The 20,519-nt window shown below is 37.8% G+C and overlaps 1 protein-coding gene across 1 annotated transcript in view; it reads left to right on the forward strand.

The window, feature by feature from the left end:
- Window positions 1–20,519, forward strand: part of RASSF7 (Ras association domain family member 7) — a 91,020-nt gene that overhangs the window by 13,488 nt on the left and 57,013 nt on the right. The gene's annotated exons all lie outside the window — the stretch shown is intronic.

Raw genomic sequence — 20,519 nt, forward strand, 5'->3', positions numbered from 1 at the left:
TGTGTGGCTGCACCAGGACTTGAACAAGCTAGTGGCGGTGGCACAGTTCTCGGCTGATGCCATGTTGAATGCCATGAAGTTCGTTTCCAGGGCTATGGTGTCATCTGTTACCTCGCGTCGCCTTCTTTGGCTCCGGGGGTGGCAAGTGGACAACAAGTCAAAGTGGCAGCTGGCGTCAGCTGACTACACGGGCGGGGGGGCTCTCACTTCGGGGAGGATAAGAATAAGAAAAAATTCCTGCCCACCTTGACGAAGAAGGCAGAGCAAGAGTCTACTCCGTTCTACTGCAAGCCCTCGTACCAACATCAGGAACAGGAAGCTCAGCAGAGCAGGTACTCTTCCCCCAGGTCAGAGAGGCAGACTGAGCGCAGTTACAATAGAGACAGGTCTCGTTTCCAACAACAGAGTAAGCATCCCTTTTGAAGGGGAGGTGCTTGCCCTTACCACCGGGGCAAATAAGTCAGGCCCGACCATACCCATTGGTGGTCACCTGGCTCTCTTCTCCGAGGCCTGGGCGGAAATTTCCTCAGATACCTGGTCACTCATGGGCTTCATTTAGAGTTCCTTTCCATTCCCCCAAATTTCTTCCGTTCATCTCCCCTGGTCCAATGCATAGAGAAACACAGGTTGATGCGTCAGGCTATTAAACATCTGTTTGATATCACTGCAGTGGAACCGGTCCTGATGGACCAGGTGCGTCGGGGGTTCTATTCGAACATGTTTCTTGTGCCCAAGTCTTTCGGGGGAACAGCAATGGCATCGGTTGGATGTCCAACGGGCGCTGCGTATATATTTGAAGTGGACAGCCTCCTTCCGGAGGTCGGGGGCGCTATTCCTATCCTTCTGGCCTTCATCGCTGGGTAAGCGGGATACATCTTCCACCATTAGCCGGTGGATCCGCTTGGCTATTGCCCTGGCATACGAGCCCCAGAAGTTGCCTGTGCTAGCCAGTATTACGGCACATTTGACGAGGAGTGCTGCCACCTCGGTGGCTTGGGCCTCCCAGATCCTGATAGACAACATTTGCAGAGCGGCAATGTGGGCTTCACCATCACCGTTTATTCAGGATTACAGGTTGGATGTGTTTGCATCGACTGATGCGGCGTTCGGGCGTAGGGTGCTACAGCAGGTCATTGCAGATTGTTAGTTTCCCGCCCATGGGGCTTAGCTTTGATAGGTCCCACTACTGGAGCCTGCTGTCCCTCGCTCCGGAAAATGGCAGTTGGTCTTCCTAAACTGCTATTTTTGGAGTTGGGACAGGAGGCTCCAGTTCCCACCCTAGGTTAGTTAGTCTAGCAGGGGTTGAGGGAGTTCTCCTGTGTGAATTGTTTTCAGGTCTCGGGGAAGCTCGCTTCAATGAAACTGGAAGTCAAGAGTGGAACACAGAGGCGTGGCTTCAGCTTCATCCCAGTCTCGTTGCCAATTGGGCATGCTAATACCTCTACTGGAGCCTCCTGTCTCAACTCAGAAAATAGAAGTTCAGGTAAGACCAACTGCCAATTCAATGCATCTTTGCTTTCTTATTATACATACTGGGATGAAGGAAAATAATTGTCTTCCTTCAGTGAGATCCTTAAATCAATGATGGAATGATTTTTCAGATGAAAATGCTGCTCAGTGGATTACAAACAACTACGCTTCATATCAGTCCTCCCCCATCTTGAAATTTCTTTATTATTATTTTTTATTTCTTCTTACCCTATTGATCAATTAGTTTTTACTTTTTCAGGTGGCAACATATTTGTCTTCCCCAGCACCAGTTGTGTATTGTTTGAAGGTCCTGTGATCTATACCTCAAAGGATCCCCCTCCCCCAATGTACTGAAAAAAACTCTGTCCCTTAAAAAAATTGCTTGGAATATCCCTGTATCTGTAAGCAGAAGTCACTTGAATTCAGGAGAGTATAGTGTTGATTTTGCTTAATATAAGATCTCAAATTCCTGGGGGGGGTAGTTGTTAATTGTCATAAACACACACAGCTCTGACAATTTGATGTGAATGTAGCAATCCAGAAGTCTTGTAAACACATCCTTATTGATTTATTTTCACAATTTGTGAATTTAATGTTGGGGTTCAATTTTAGAATATTTACATTCTGCTATTATTTTAATTTATTTATCAATTTAGATTTCTGTCTTGAATGTTGTAAGTTCAAAATAGACCCGTGTTGTGCATAAGGTTGTGAATAACACTGATCTTATTCCAAGATAATAATTGAAATTCTAAATGTGCCATTCTTGTTTATATTACAAATGTCTTGATGAGTTCTAAGGTTCTTGTTTCTATGACACTATACAGTCTGATTTCTGTCTGAACTCATACTGTTTTGTTTTAATTCCCTTTTCAAAATTCTGCTAATTTTTCCCACCTCCCTCCTGTTTATAGAACAACTCTCCCAAAATATAGGATATATTAATATATTATATTAATATATTCCTTTTTTCCATCAAATATTTTGAACAACCAGCAAAGAGCTGGCTCCATAAATATCACAGAGTCATATAATTTGAAGGAGCAATTTAGGTTACTGAATATTAATACCCTGTTCTGTGCAGAAATCCAAACACAAGCATCCCAGATAGATTAGTGTCTCGCTTCTGATTGAATCCATCCAGCAAAGGGCAACTTATCACCAACCTTGATAATTAGATACCCTATTGAACTACTTATTATTTACAGCGTTTTCCTAATATTCAATTGAAATATATCTTGTGTAACTCACAGACATTATTTCCTATCCTAACACTGGAATGATAAAGAGCAGGTATTGACTTTCTATGAATCGGTATTTCAAGTGCTAAAAAAATACTATCACCTATATCCTCTTTGTCTTTTCTCAAGAAATATTGCCACTCCTTTTAAGAACTAATTTCCAGCCTACTGGTTATCTTCATTATTGGTCTAGTGCTCTGAATCCTTCTTAAAATTGGTTGTACAGAATTGTGCCTTGTCTTTAACTGAAGTCTGACCTATACACATTGCAGTTGAATATAAAATCCTATGATTTGAAAATTGATCTTCTAATGCCTTTGCCTTTTTAACAGCCATTTTACACTGCTCATATTCAGTGTGTTATCTTTATAGTTCCATGAGTTTTTCACATATGCTGTTACCAATCTCCTCTATTTGACTCCTTTTTCTTTAATGAAGAATTTTGCATTTATCTTGATTCAAATTAAATGCTATTCTCAGCCCACTTCTCTAAACAATCCATGTGTTTTTTTCCTGTGTTCAAAAATATTATCTATCCACTCAATATTGTATCATTTGCAAATTTAGTAAGCCTTCTTTGCACTTCTTTATTCAAGCAATTAATGAAATGAAGAATCAGCCACAGAGCTAAACTCAGTGGCACCCCACTATCTACCTCAGTCTGAGAAAAAACAATTAGTGCTATTTGAGTTAACTGTGGATTCATCCAATAGATATGGCATCCATATTCACAGGAAATTAATCCTCTCAATTAAGAGTATCAAATCCATATTTTTTATAAAAGAAATTAAAATCACGGTCTCTCCTTTGTTGCAAATCAGCTAGACTTCTTGATGAGCAAATTGGGAGTAGGGAATCTGTCTAAAAGGACTTAGCTCTGTATACCGTGCCAGTTTAACCGTTATGTCAGAGATAATCGTTATATAAATCTGCGGTACAGCCATATTTAGGACACTTTACATTGTTAGGGCTTCTTAACTTAGAAAATAATGATTTTTGGAAAATATGGTAGAGATGTACGAAGTTAGGAAAAATTTTGCAAAGAAAAATTTTAAAATGTAATTGAGAAGATAAATGAAATGGTTCATTCAGTGCAAAATTAACCTATGTACATGGCTGCCACAAGAAGTGTGTGTTTTGTATATTAAATTTTTATTCCATCTTTTTTCTAGGAGTTCAAAGTATCATACTTAGTGTCTCCTCACTTTTTTTTTCCTAATGACAATCAGTTCTGTAGGTTTTGTATGGATGAAACTATCGGTATGGCTTACTCCAAATGATTCAGTGGGTTTCCGTGGCTGAGGGTTGGCTTCCACCAGTTTCCTTAGATTAAAATATGTCTGTCTGTTAAATGGTAATTAAGCATTTAAAAAAACAAAGGGTCTTTTCTTTGGCCTAGCTAGCTTGTCAAATTCCTATTTACTAATTCTGTGGAGAGCTGATTTCCATACATGGCCCTTGAAGCTGTCCAGGTGGGCAGAAAACCATACCCCAATTACGCAAAGAAGGAAATCACCGGAATCACAAGGGGCAGCGCTCTGGAAAGAGCAACCAGCAATCTCGTCCTCTCCTTCAGTCTTCCCCTGTCTTCTTTCTCTCTAATCTGTCTTTTTACTCTCAATTGAACTTCAGTAACAAATCTACCTTTTTCTAGCAATATATATTAACATTTCATCTATTTTATTGTAAATAAAACATAAATGTTAAAAAGTCTATATTCAAATACCAATATCTAGGCTATCTAATAACCATTGAGACGCAGCATTGTTTACATTTTAAAAAATCAGATACTGGACCAATATATACCCTCAACTTACTGCCAGTCTTGATATAATCTACAATTTGACATGGGACCCCACAGTCACACTGAAGGGAGGATCATTTCCCCCATTTATACAGAGAGTCCCGGCAGATGTCATGTGAGGTGCGAATTCTATTCAGGATTGTCCATTGTTGACATGATAGTTCAAAGCCTGGAACCTTTTTTGTGATGTCATTTATATGTCTTCTTCTGTCTGGGTGTTCAGCAATTCATTTCTCTTTCCATTGACTATTAATATTCTTTTCAAAGGATGTGACTATAAAACAAAAATGTAAAAAGCCATCGATCCAGAATGTTTTTCTCTTTTAGAGAAGGAGCTGAAAGATGTTGCATATATTTAACAAAATTAAAATAAATTAAAATAATTACTAGCCTGCTTTACAGTATAATACTGTAATAACATTTTTTTTCTTATTTTATAACCTCTTTAGGCTTACATTACATTGTTCATTAAAATAATATTGAACTATATAAGAAATAACGGTCCTCAAAACAAAATCTATTGAATGAGATAACTATCATATTAATTGTATGGAAATAAATTGACCTTGCACTAAATAATATTTATTTGTTAAATCTGAAATGAAGTGGTCTTTTGTGGTTCTTTTATAGAAGAACTTCCAGTATCTCTGTTCCATATTATTATACTTGCATATTTTTTTAAGATAGAAGGCAATATGTCTAGAGGAAATGCTACTTATAAAAAATGTGATTTTAATTTGCCTGATAATTTTTGTGAAGTGACTCAAAATATCACTCCAAACTTTATAACCCACTTTATTTCTCTTTATAACTTGTTCCTTTAGTATCTTGGATCTGATTTGTCTTCTTGTGTAAATATTCTTATCTGCTTATAGAAGAATTATTATTTCTTAAGAATTCTGTGATATTTTATACTCACCTGAGGAAGGGAATAGCTTTGATGTATAGGACCAACAGGACCTATACAGGATATGTAGTTCTCAACTACAACAGTTTGTTTAGTGACCGTTCCAAGTTATAACAGCACTGAAAAAGTGACTTATGACCATTTTTCACACTTGGAACCATGGCAGCATCGATATGGTTACATGATAAAAATTCAGACACTTGGTAGCTAGCAGGTATTTATGATGGTTGCAGTGCTGGGTCATGTGATCACCTTTTATGAATTTTTGATGACCAAAGTCAATGGGGAAACCAGATTCACTTAACAACTGTGTTACTAACTTAATTGTAATGATTCACTTATGGCAAGAAATGGAGCAAAATTCACTTAATAACTGTCTTGCTTAGCAACAGAAATGTTGGGTTTGATTGTGGTTATAAGTTGAGGACTACCTGTACTTTAATCCAGTGTTTTTCAACCTTTTTTGTGCAAAGGCACACTTTTCTCATGAAAAAAATCACGAGGCACACCACCATTAGAAAATGTTAAAAAATTTTAACTCTGTGCCTATATTGACTATATCTAAAGTCATTTTCCCACAGCACACCTTACACTATGTCACGGCACACTAGTGTGCCGCGGCACAGTGGTTTAATCTACATTTCATGAAAAACTACTTGGAATTAGCCAATTAATTGATCCTCTTTTAAGTTCATTTCATAGCTAAATACTTTGGCTAAATGAAGCTTTGGGTCACACGGGGGAGGGCCTTTTCTGTTGCTGCCCCGACCCTGTGGAACGAGCTCCCCATGGAGATCCGTACCCTCACCACTATCCAGACCTTCCGCGCAGCCCTCAAGATCTGGCTCTCCCAGCAGGCCTGAGGATAGGCTTCCAATTACCCGCCCGAGTGTTTGATTGCTGAATGAAAGTTGTGTTCTATTACTTTTTCTTTTGTTCACATATTGTTTTGTTTTGACCTTGCACCCCCCCTCCCCTGTGGTTGTAAGCCGCCCTGAGTCCCCTCAGGGAAAAGGGCGGCATATAAATCCCAATAAACCTTCAAACCTAAACAGCTTCCCAGAGTCACTTAAGATAGTAGGATGGGCAGCATATAAATTAAACAAACAAATAAATAAATAAATAATACTTTGCATATGTTTAGTCCATTCAAAGCACTTTAGACATAAACCTTAACAGATTTAACTGAGTCAGTCAAATGTGAAGGGCTTCCCGTAAAGATGCCTGCTGTGTTCCCCAGTTTCTACTGCTACTCCAGGTTTATGTGATGATAGGAAAAACATCTACTCTTTTAAGATTTCACACTGCCTGAAAGTGGCACTTTACAAATGTAGCATTGTAGGTGGCATGACCTTGATGGCCATGTCAGCTGGGTGGTTTATCCCTCAGCAGTTTATCACAATTCTGGAAATAAGATTAGTTAGGCCATTGAACATCAGAAAAATGGTTTCCGAAACATAATCTAGTAAGCTCTGAGTAAAGTCAAGATGTGGATCACAGTTGTTTGTTTAGTCATCCCTGTTGCCTACTAGATGCCTTGAGGATTTTGGAACTCGACAGCAGCCAACTGTTTGGCTATCAGAAAAAGTGTTTGGTGGAGGAACAAAACAGACTTATAAAATCTTATCTTCATTTTTGAAAAAGATAACTAGTTATTTTACAAAACCCTTAATTTTCTTCAAATACTGGCACTAGACATGGAAGAATAATTGTCAACAGCCAATGTGTTTGCTTTTGAATCTAGTTATTAAGATTAGTGGGTTACTATTCCGAATATCCATGGGAAGGGAGAAGCTTCTCTTAAAAAATATTAGTTAAAAGTAGTATGACTGTATTGCTAACTGCTTGAGAAAGCCAGATGGCCAAGTCATCAACTTCCTTGCAAGCAGAGGCCCTAAAAGTTGTTTTTATTCCCATACTGAGTAGTATAATAAACACTGCTATATCACAGAGCGAAAGAGGCTTGATGTTAGTATTTGTGAAGAACAAACACCGGTGGGCTACAGATGAACCATAAGTGTTAATCAGCTGAGTTGCTTCAGCTTTATTTTCCTTCACCAATTGATTTTAGACTACTATATAGATTGCAATGGTTAATTCATCTAAGTGGAAGCAAGCTTCATTGAACATTGTGAGCTTTACATTCATTACTTATAAATCTGATTCACACATTCTGCTAAGTCTCAGTGGTTTTTGTTTGACTCTAATGTAGCATGCTATAAGAACATAACTCTTGCAATTTTAAACTGTTGGTTTTGGCTTAGCATGATGCATGAAGCAAACCATTAACCTAAAGTGCAGCCCTACATATTAAATATTGGTAAATTAAAATTTTTCAAGGCCTAGACCCGTGATGGCAAGCCTATGGCACACATGCCACAGGTGGAACACGGAACCATATCGGTAATCACGCGAGCTCAACTCCGGCACACATGTGGGCACCAGCCAGCTGATTTTCGGGCTTTCTGGACCCACCAGAAGTTGGGAAACAAGCTGTTTTCGGCCTCTGGATGACCTCCGGTGGGGGGAGGCCATTTTTACCCTCCCAAAACTCCTAGAAAGGCTCTGGAGCCTGGAGAGGGCGAAAAACAGGTCCACCATGCTATCGCATGGCAAAAGCGGGGAAAGCACGGGGTTGTCGTGCGTGCATTCACAGGGGGAGGGCACATAGAATTATGGATGTGGGCATGTGCATGCACACACATACACACACACACACGATCTCTTTGATTTTATTTAATTTGTGATGTAAACCAAACAATTGCTTTTATTTAGTAAAATATGATCAAGCAAATTAGTGGCTAGCACAATATGTGAATCCAGTTAATGTGTTGTCCTCAGATGGTAACTCCTATGAACTGGGCTTCGAAATGCTCAATTTACTGTATTCCTTTTTAATTCTAATACATAGGCAGAAGTAAAAAAAAAGCAGTAATGTGATATTCTGTTTCTTATTTCTATTGTATGTTTCTTTAGGTACTCATTAAATCACTCTACAAAACAGATGTAGAAATGTTACAGGAAACCTTGTCCTTACAGCCCCTTAAGAGAACTATTGAACCAGATCTCTGAATCTTAATCCTGAGTGTCACAGTTGAGGTATATTGAGACCCAGTGGAGTACAATAATTAAAGTGTAGGTCTAGAACATAGTTTTATATAGTGCACTGTATATCATTTGAATGGGGCTTTACACAATTGCAACCAAAGAATATGTGATTGGGATAAAGATAAAAAGTGGGAGACTTAATTATTTTAATGCCTATATTTTAACTATGCACTTATTGTACAGTGAAATGCCTAGTACGCAGAACAGTAATTGTGAAACAAAAAGCCAGTATTCCTTATTTTAGCATTACGTATACAATACCAATGGGACTCCATTAGTAGAAAAATGTTAACAATAATACCTGACATAACTTTTTATGATTTACCCACTGATGACACAGACCTGTCCAGAACACACCTATTTGCCGATCCATTTTTCAACTTGTAATTAAATGTATTACTGCATCCAAAGAGGATCTGGCTACTGTCTCACAGCTTTTAAAAGTGTAGATATTCAACACGATAGCAAGTAGATATTCAAAACTGTTGTTGTATGTTTCATTATTTAATTTAATTTATACCTTTGCAAAAATATACTTTCAGCAATTAGTATATCATATTATTAACATGTTCCAATAATAGTGCTATGCCAAAGAGATATTTGTCCTATATCTTTTTTCCCCTCAATCCTTCATTGGGTACATGAAAATGCACCACAGAATCTATGTATAGATAAGATTGTTTGATTGCAGGTGCTGAGCAAATATTTCCAACTGAAAATAACTATGGTGCTTTCAGTCACACTCAACTAGTTTAAATGTAGCAGGAGATATGAAGTCCTTTTCCAAGAGATTTGTTTGTTTACTCAGTTATTAGACAAGGGAGGTGAAAAAGGATGGCTAACTGGTATAGTTCATCAGGTTGTGAAGGTCACAGGATAAAAGCAGCTTGGGTGGGGGTGGGGGGTCACATGCAGTCTAAAAGGTCACAAGGCTTTGAAGCTATAGACATCAAATCAGGTAACCATTCACAGGACTGTTCAGGCAGACTTACTCTCACAGGTCAGCAGAATTTTATTTAAACCAGGACACAACCTGTTTGAACTTTTCAACTGAGTGTTTACAGATGTAGAATAGTGCTATAATAATGTGTGCATTGTATCTGTGTGTAAGAGACTGATTAACTGAATTATTGTTATTAACAGTAAAAATAATAGTAACAAGTAGTACTTATTTTAGGATGCAAAACTTTTCAAAGCAGTTTCTAAGTAAGAGAGGAACACATTCTTAAAAATCCCAGTAAGCAATTCATCATACAACAAACCATTTGGTGACAGTTATAGCCCTATAGACTGGAGGTGAAGACAGTAAGTCTCCCACTCGTCTCCATCTTTCTTTCTCCTGAAATCCTATGCATAGGGTGATTAGTACAAGAGTAGATACTGTTTGAGCACAGTTAGTTAATTCCTATTCGAGTGGAAGCTTACAAATGCACAAATGGATGCATGAATTCCTCTTAGCTTGTTCTCATTCCATCTTTTTCATTCATGCTAGGTGCCAATATGGTATATCATAGGGAAAGGTTACATATATTTCATCATCTCAGTAGTTTAGACCAAAGAAAATTTCCTTGATCACGGTGGAAACTTCCACAGGTACCAGAAATGTCAGAGTGACAATATCCCTCTTCTTCGCCTGGGAATGGAAAAAATACAAGAGCTCTTGAAAGTGGCAGAAAAAAACAAGTTGGTATAATAGCCCTTATCACCATCCCATTATATTGTTAAAGCATGTCTAGCAAAAAAAGGCACTTGGGAAGAGAGCATGTGTTATTACTGCACAGATTATAACAGCTGATGATGTATCCATAGACTTGAAGGATTGTTGCTGTGCAAAACTGTTCACCAAAGAAATTATGAGACATTGTAGGAGAAATAGATAGCAGGCAGGCCCAACTGGAATTTGTGCTGTAAATAAAAAATAATACTGCTGCTACTTAACACAATAACAAGGGAAGGAAAGGACTAGTGGAAATTAATAGGCCTTTTTCAAAATGCTTCCAACATGCTGATTCCTGACAACAGGTCTGTTTCTGTATATCTTTCATCTTAGGTAAGCGCTTACCACACAGTGGAATGTTCATCCTTATCATAAATTAAAAAACTACCAAACTTAAATTTATCTTTTATTCAAGCAGACAGAAATCTGTAGCAATCTTAATTGGCTATCACACTGTCTTCACATGACACACTTTTTCCTGATTAACTGAATCTTGGTTCATTGAATTAGACCAATTTTCAGGATTTTCTCTGGGTTTAAGTTTAACCCATAACTGACAGCATGGTTTAGATTTACACAAGATAAGTTGAAAAGTGATATGGCTCAGGTAGACAAACACAGTGTATTCTTAGAAAAATCTTCAAATGTGCCTATCTAACTCATAAGGTAAATGGGAAAAAAACTGCTAGGGAATTAGGGTTTGTGGCCTCCCTGTTATTGGAGTACAAGGCATATTTTTTTCTAATTCTTGTAGTTATATAGTGATGGAAAATAGCCAGATTGATGATCAAAATACACACACACATAATCTCATAATCAGATTTCTTGGCAATTCAAGGGAGTTAACTGTGCTTTTTTTCACTGGCAGTTCCTTACTTGTTTTGCAGACCGTCTGAGAGCTCTTGTTAGCTTTTGATTTCTGCTGGCAATGACCCCAATAGAGTATGATTTTCCCCCAAATATTGAATGATATCTGGCTGAATATGCTTTCCTGAAGATATCTTCCAGCAATGTTACTCTCAAGGGATGGACATAATTGCATAATCAGTTTTAACAGAAAAATGTCATTGCTGTATGACATAGATGATCTTAAAGTTTACTATGATACTCTGATAAAATGTTAAAAGTGTAGCCTGGTGCAAACTTTGATTGGGATGGTATAAGTCTCCTGCTTTGATCATGGGTTGAAGTAGAAGATCTCTAAGATCCCTTCCATCCCTGTGGTTCTATGAACTGAGAAATCATACACAATTGTCTTGCTGAATCTCAATTGTATATTCTAACAGCATGTTTGGATTTGCTTTTACTGCATTTTAGAATATAAGTGCTTCAAAAATTATACTGTCTTTACAGTACTGTTTATACTTGATTGTTATAAAAAACAAATAAAAATAATGAAGCAATTAAAGTTGTTGAATGACACATCATATCCAATTTTTGCAATTAAGATTTTATTTCAATTAATGAAATGAATCCTGAAAGATAATATATGCATTTGATAATTCTCATATAGCAAGGAAATGCCTTATTGCATTTGCATCATGTGCAAAGTTTCCAGAAAAACTTGCTTAACCAATCAAATGAAATATGCAGAGTACTAAACCATTAGAAATATCTTTAAAAAGTTACTACCTTCTGCTCTTTTCAGATTACAACAACTAGAGAAATTCTAAGTATAGTCAATAGAAAGTTACCTTGCCTTCCTGCTATCCTTTTATTTCCTAAATCACATTATGCTCTTCCCTCGAGGAGTTAAGTGCTGCTTTTTGTATGTCTTGTCTAGTATTTTCTCCAACTACTAATGGCCAAGTCCAAACTTGTTTGGTGTGAGGCTAATAATATGCCTCAGAGAAGTTGTTTTCTGACTGACTGATGGACTTATTTTAGGATTGTTTCCAGGGAAAGTAAGAGTTCCTCTCTTTGTATCATGCTCAATAGCACAATGCCTTTTACTGCAATAGAAGTTCCCTCCAGTGTTATCTGTGCTGGAGATCAGTAGGTCAAGCTTCCATTCTTTACTGCCTTTAATCTTCTTATGGCCTCCCAGATATATTTTGGCATGCTATGTGAAGACCTAATAGATAAAATTGTTTATTGCCTGGTCTTACAGATTTATATTCTGTATGGGACAACTTTTCACAGTATTAGGCATTGTAGTTTGTACTTAATAATACCATTCAGTTCCTTGTGACAAAGTTGGCATATATAGAAACTAACAGGATCAGCTCCACAATTGCATACCCCAGATGGCAAATCTGCCTGCAGCATTAAAGGGTAGTACATACTACATTTATTTAATTTATTATTGGGTTTACCACATAAATACATTTGGAACTGCAGTCTCAGATATCACTATGTTTTAAATCAAACACTTAGCTCTGCTGTCAACCACTGGTGCTTGCTTTTGGAATGCGAATGATAATGGAATTTTCTCAACATGCAGTCTTTGTGATCTGAAGGCTCCTTCTACACCAGCTTTCTGAAAAATTGAGAGATAAAGAGTTTTCTGGCAGGGGGCCTACTTATCTACCGTAGTGCCCATGTCTTGGAAATAATTCAGTCCTTTGCTCTAATGGGATAATCTAATATTTTCCTGTTCATTTTGCCCCCCTTCTAGTGGTTCTGCCTTTATATAATCTGTAAAATTTGGATTCTAGAGTACCTGAAAATTAGGGCCAATTGAAAAGCTTTTGATTCAGTGCCCAGCTTCTTAGTTTCTGCAAAGGCTTTAGCAAATGACTGGAGTTTAGAAAACATTAAGCAGACATATTTCATTCTTGGCAGGTCTCCAAACAGAGATTGTTTTTTCAAGCCCCCATGTTGATTACTGCCAAGAAAAGTGAGTTTGATGATGTGGCCTTACTGTCAGAAAAACACAGGCTTTTAATTATTTTTATGAAGCATGTTTAACTCGTTCTCAACAGAAGCTCCTTGTTATATTTTATTTTAGTTTATCATCAAAATCAATGTGCAACAGGGATTTCTTCTTTAAAAATACAGCAGTTATGGCTTATAATTAAAAAATCTAGTTCTTATAAGATGGTATGATTTAATTATTTTGACATGTTGACATTTTTCATTGAAATGGCTCTTCAAGCCCTATTGCTAAAACATCTTTGTATGTTACTTCCAAGAAAATAAGACATTGTCATTTAAAGAACAAAAAGTAATGAGTTAAGAATATATTTATTTCTTTATTTGTTTAGTAAAACTCTTGTGGTTGTGATCTTTAACTGGATAAAACAGTGCATCACAGTACAATTTTTGAACCAAGTACTTCAAATGGGCTAACTTACAGCATGTATCCAAAATCCAAGACCCATAACTCTTGAGGAAATGACATTTGGGGAAGTTGTGGCTGCTTCAGTGCTAATGGCTCCTGCTGTTCTGCTGAGCTGTAGCTGCAATTACATCCTCCTAACCCAAACTACCTCCATGAGTCCTACTAGACCAGCACCTCTCATGCCCCCACGCACTCTTCTTGACTTCTGCCACTCCCTGCATGCTTCACCCAACTCATGCAGCAACTCTCTCTCACACACAGGCATTCTTCACAACCTATATCTTCCTGTGCAGCATCTCTGGTGCAGACCCACAGTCTCTTCTCAAACCACACAGCTTCTCTCATACACCTCTGGCAGTGGTGGGATTCAAATAATTTAACAACCAGTTGTCTGCCCTAATGATGTCCTCAAACAACCAGTTCACCAAACTGCTGAGAAACTTAACAACTAGTTCTCCTGAAGTGGTGCGAACTGGCTGAATCCCACCACTGCTCCATGGACAATTCCTGATCCACACTTCCACAATATCTGCTTGTTGCCTCCCCCACCCAGCAGCAGCTATTACCTGCCTGCTGGCCTTAAACCGGCAACTTCCTGCTGCCTTCCCCACTGACTTTCTCATTGTAAGCTTTCCACAAGCAAAGTAAATGGAGAAGCCTGCAGTAATTTGCGGGAGGGAGGAAAGAAGGAAAGAAGAAAGGAAGATAATGAAAGGGAGGAGGAAGGAAGGGGAAGGGAAAGAGGCAGGGAAGGAAGGAAGGAAGAAGGGAAGGAAAGAAGGGTGAAAGGAGGAAGGGAGGAAGATAATGAAAGGATGGAAAAGGGAGGGAGAGAGGGAAGGAAGCAGGAAAGGGAAGAAGAAGAGAGGGAAGGAAGGCTGAAAGGAGGGAGGAGAGAGGAAGATTTTCTTTCTTAAAAAGAAACTCAATGAGGAAGCCAGCAGGAATTCAGAAGTTGTTCCTATTCCCACTGATTTTTTTGCCCACCTGTGGTCATTCTGTTCCTCTATTTAATTAAATATCTCTGAAATGGTGACCTAACAGGGAATAGGTTGTCAGATATTACCTAAATCTTAATTTCCTTTGAAGGTATGTGCTCAGCATTACAAAATTATAAATTTCAACTCAGCATTCAGGTGACAGGGCATTGGACCAGAAATTCATAAATTTATAAACTTTCAGTTTTTTCTAGTTTATAATGCAAGAAATCTATCATCAGCATCTCCTACTGATTCTTCCATTTATTTTACATCCGATAAAGGCAACCTATTTGTGTTGGTAAGTATTTTTGAAATGTCAAGAGGATGTCATTGGCTTGCCCTCATAAACTGATTACCTATATTACAAATGGGAGTTGCCTATACACAAAGTATAGTCAAAGTTCACAAACATGCATATTTCAGAAAGGCAACTGAGGACGCTGCCGCCGCCACGCCCTCTAGTATCTCTGATGCTGTGTACCTTGCTTGCTTAACTTTTATCTCACAGCTGGCACATACCCAAACAAAACACTGAACAACTGTTGCCAATCATTTGTGCTAAATGATTTCTAAATATGCTCGTGGAGCTTAAAATTATCCTCGTAAAAGCAAACACAAATTTGTAGATGCTTCTGTTTGCTTTTCTGTATACCAGTTTCCTATTTCTTTTATTAATAAAATGTTTCTACAAAAGGAAATTAAAGTCAGATGGGGCAATGATCCTGAGAAGTGCCAAAGGAGGTGTCTACAAGAAGAGGTGCCCAAAGGCATAATATTAACTTCTGCTCTTCACGATCAAAGATTTCTGGGAAGGATGGGCAAAACCTATTGAAACTGAAGAGGTGGTTTTAATATTTTAAGAACAAGATTTTATTTAACAAAAATGTGATACTATTCGATATAAAAATGATACTATTTTTATGGTGAAATATTTATGTCTGTTGAGTAATGAATATCAAAATGAAATAATAGTCATTTTTTTGGTTAATCTCTCATTTTACCACACTCACTCTTCCCCAAAACATGTATTTGACTTGTATGGGAAAACATGCATTCAATTAACTTTTTATTTCCTCTGTATTTTAAATAACAGATTTGAGGGAGGAATATAAAACTCAATTTGTAAAATTAAAGGGCTAAACAAGTCAACAATACTGTGAATGTAATGAAAGGCCATTTTTCCAAACATTAAAATTAAGATGCTAATGTTTTAATAGTTTGTGTTCTTGGTTCATTGTCTTGCTTTATGATAAATGGTTTTTATTGCTTGTTATTTTTATATAACATTTTGAATTTCTTTAGTAGGAAGAGCATTATTGAAGTAACATAAATAGCATAAACAAGAGTAAGAATCTGGGAGGGAGGGTAGCAAGGGGAGCCAAGTGACAAAACATATGTCATGATGCAAACCCTAACTTATGAATTTTGGCTAGATGTTAACATGCAAGTAGACAAGACTAGGGTTTGTGGCATCTCCAGATCCATGTTGTCATTTGTTTTGTTGTTATGACTTTCTATGGACACATATTGCAGCTGTAGCTTTAAAGTTTACCAGTCACTGATTCCCTACACTACCATATCTTATTTTAAAAGTGACAATGATTCCCAAAATAGACTGTGACACATATAATATCAGTATAGTAATTGAACAGATAATGATTTCATTAGTTCCACTAATTTATTTCTTCTGTTTTGTTAATGACTTTAATAAATTATGGATCAATTAATACATTTGACTCAACCAAAAATAAATACGTCAGCTGATCATATGGTATAATAGGTTGTTTCCTTCTAGATATTTGTAGAGTTACGTAACCTTTGCTATCTGTCTCTGGTCATATCAGCTCTAATTACAATTCCATGTGGTTTCCAGCAGGATTCTTTATCTTAGTTATTTGACACTAGTCATTGATCTATAGTTGCTGTGTTTAATATAAACTTAAGAAAGTGAGCATTTTCCATCTGTTCATGAATGGGATGCTAATTTCTTATTATATTCTTTTACTTTTCCCAAATAAAATGAAGGTAGGTGCAAAATTTTATTTACCTTTTTCTCTGCAATCAATTGCTAAAGCTCAATAAACGTCTTTCAGGAAAGAAATAGATGCTACACCTACATTCAAAATGCTTCAAAATATTGTGTTATACTTGACATTTAATATACAGTAGATTTTTCCCCTAGGGAGTTTCCAAAGAAATAACACTGTTTTCCTAGTAGTGTCTGATCCATTCTCTTGCATTTTTTGGTTAGGCTTTTAAAAGGCTGATAAACTATATTAAACAAAATTGTAAGTATGCAAATATTTGTGCCATAAAAGGAGTAGGCAGAAGTTGCACTAAAGGGGAGGAGAGTTAAGAGATTCTATTTTTATTTGGGAATTTTAATATTCACATTACAGTTCTTATGTAAAAATGGTTCAGTACAAAGAGAGAGAAAAATCTTATATATTATGAGGCTTTAATCTCATCTGAATAAATTCATTTTAATAGTATAATTACATAAATAATTTCAGACAGAATGATTATATTCACACTACTGGTAGTGAAATATTTGTAGAGTAATAAGAATGGTGTGATTATGTCAGGGGTGAAATGTTCTGAAGTCTGCTACTGGTTCGCTTCGCTACCAGTTCGCTTTGTGTACATTTTTTACTACCAGTTCAGGCAAACCAGCCCGAACCAGTAGCATTTCACCCCTGGATTCTGTGAGCATGAGCCTGTGGGAGAAAAAAATAGGGATTTTGGTTCAATTCATCAAATTCCAGAGAGTTTGGTTGACTTCAGATATAACTATGGATAGCATTTTATCACAACATGGCATGACAACTTGTCTAGCTTTGGGGCTAGATCTAGATGAAGGAGCATTGTCCAATAGCAAGCAAGGTTATGGAGAAGACCAAAAAATCCTACACAATCAACTTCAGAATATTTCAGATCCTGCTTTTGGAAGAAAACAAACCAAAAATTGAACAAGGACAGGGAATATGGAGGACCATATTCTCATGAGTCAGTTTCTTTTGTAGCCCATTTGAAGAAGGCAGAGAAGCTTTACAAAATGTTAAAGGAAAACGCCATCTTTAAGAATAAACAATACTGTAGAGCAAATTATAGTTTTCAAGAGGCTAGATTGCCTATTTTTCAATTTGTTCATAGTTCCAAAAAGGAGAGGGACTTGAAGAACCATTTTGAACCTAAAGGCACTGGACAATTACATTGGACTACAAATAAAGCTACCATTTTGAACAATTTTCTTACATCAATAGAACTATCCAAGGTGCACCTTTGTTTTTTCATCAGATTAAAGCACTGCAGCTTCATGTTTCCTTACAGAGAGTAACAGTTTAAATCCAGGCCCCTTCCATTTCATCCTACATTGGTATCCATAAAGTTCACAAAATTAATGGCAGTATTTCGGCACCTGAACACCCAGGGGGGTCCATATTTATGGATACCTTGACAATTTGTTCATTATTGTACATTAGTCAGACTGTTCATCCCTTGTACAAATGAGGAAGGGATTCTGGAGCTTGAGAACATTTCTTACCTTCCTTAGAACAAATTTTGTAACTAGGGGTTCTAATAAACACTAAGCAGAAGAGAATTTTGTTTTGCTTAAGACTCAAGAACACATTGTGGAAGCCCTGGCATCCAGGAGGAAATTGCTCATGGTCCTTGCAAAACTACAGGAAATGATAATTGTGGCATAGGACTCTGTACTGCGGGCAGATGGTCAAGGACCACATTGTGACAAATGCCAGCTTAACTGATTGGGTAACTCATTTGATGAACCACTCAACTCAGGAGCATTGATCCTACTATGAACCCCATGAATTGGAAGTTGGGATTAGTGCATTTGATGTTCAAAATTCTGGCTCACACAATTGAGGCATATTATTTTGGATGGGCAAGATTTCTAAAATCTTTACACTAACATCCAGGCGAATACAAATCAAAGGGACTTCAGAGTGGGGTGGCATCTGTTAAGGAAGTGGACAACAGAGCTTTTCTAAGGCCAACTAGGGCTCCATCCTTAGCTCTTCCAAAAAGCTGCAGGTTATGAATTTGTTTGCTGCAGCAGAAAATTAGTTGGTTCTTTTCTTGTTTTAGGTTGATGAAGTAAACAGGATTGATGCCTTGTTGCTCTTTGGCCAGAGAGATTACTGTCTGTTTCTGCCTTGAGAAAATAATTCACAAAGATGCTTGGAGCACAAATGAACTTAATCATTTTTTTTCTGACCTTGGAAGTCTTGGTTCTCAGCTTTAGTTTAGTAGCGGAAGAATTGCATTTTTTCCTGCGTTCAAACTTTCTGAGTCAGGGCCACTGTGGACCAGCTTGACTCCAGAAGTTGTGAATGCCCTAACATTGGAAGCCTTTAAGATGTTGGATAGCCATTTGTCTGACACAGCATAGGGTTTCCTGCCTAGGCAGGGGGTTGGGCTAGAAGACTTCCAAGGTCCCTTCCAACTCTGCTATTGTATTGCATTGTATTGTATTGTATTGTATTGTATTAGCAATAGCAGTAAGACTTATATACCGCTTCATAGGGCTTTCAGCCCTCTCTAAGCGGTTTACAGAGTCAGCATATTGCCCCCAACAATCCGGGTCCTCATTTTACCCACCTCGAAAGGATGGAAGGCTGAGTCAACCCTGAGCCAGTGAGATTTGAACAGCCGAACTGCAGAACTGCAGTCAGCTAAAGTAGCCTGCAGTGCTGCATTTAACCACTGCACCACCTCGGCTCCTCGGTATTGTATTGTATTGTATTGTATTGTATTGTATTGTATTGTATTGTATTGTATTGTATTGTATTCGGTTCTATATGTTTTGTATCAGTCACTGTCTGCAATTCTATGAGTCTTTTAAATCCCAATTAACACAATATAAGATGGAATTAATTCTTTCCTGTCAGGTTCATTTATGCTGCCCAAAATGGCACTTCACAGAAAATCCACATTTGGGAACTGGTTTTATGGCATACTGAGCCGTAACTAGCCATATTTGAGCCTAGCATATTACATTAATCCAGCCTTCATAATGAATACTTCACTGGATCATACAAACTAGGAGATTGGATCAATTAATAAATCATGATTCAGTAAGCAATATGTGAACCAGCCAATCATTTTGTCATTAAGGATCAGACAGCTAAAATTTAGAATCGTGGAAATCATTTTGAAACCTCAGACTTTGGTGGCAGAGATGCCACCAACATTAGAGTCTGCATTTTTGTGTTAAATGTCACTCTTGATCTCCCATGTTATATTTTTTTGCCAAGCAACTCAAATCCCTGCATGGGACTTACAAGGTTATACAGGCAGTACTTTTTGTACTGCAAATGCTGAGTGAAAAGAGAAAGGGCAATATTATTAAATGTTAAATGTCTGGGAAGTTATTATTGCCTTGTGTTGCTGGATTCTCAAACAATTTCAAAGGCACCCTTTTGGGATTAGACTGAATTGTGCCAGGAATCCTACCTATACATGAGCTTGTGCAGTGGCGGATTAAGGCTCACTGGTGTCCTAAGCGCTGACAAATCTTGGTGCCCTCCTCCTTTGTACATACTGTGCAAATCTTAATTGGTTTTTTTTTCTTTCTCAACTTTGTGGTGGCCCCTTGGGCCTGGTGCCCTAAGAACATGCTTAGTCTGCTTAATGATTAATACACCACTGCGCTGGTGGAGTTGTCTTAACGTGTTTTAAATGGTACTATTAGAACTGTGTAATTGGCCCTTGAAAGGAAGCGGGTCCTGAAAACCATGCCATGCTCGCTTTTACAACGGTTAACAGGCAGGTAAAGGATGGGATTAAACCGAGAGCCTTTAACATAAATTCCATTTATGACCCCGATCCCCCGCCTCTCCAAACTTCGCCCAGGTCCTGGCCGGCCGGACAGTGGAAGCAAACGGTGGTTGGTCCGCCGGGCTGTCCTTCTGGCTTCCCTGTTCCATTGTAGCTCTGCCCATACCTGCTGGCGGAGAGCAGCATTCGGGGCGGAGCTTAGTCCGGGAC

Source organism: Thamnophis sirtalis, unplaced genomic scaffold (genome assembly GCF_051295495.1).
Source record: "Thamnophis sirtalis isolate CommonGarterSnake01/CBP01778 unplaced genomic scaffold, rThaSir2_p1.2 scaffold_1, whole genome shotgun sequence".
In the NCBI taxonomy this organism is placed as follows: domain Eukaryota; kingdom Metazoa; phylum Chordata; class Lepidosauria; order Squamata; family Natricidae; genus Thamnophis; species Thamnophis sirtalis.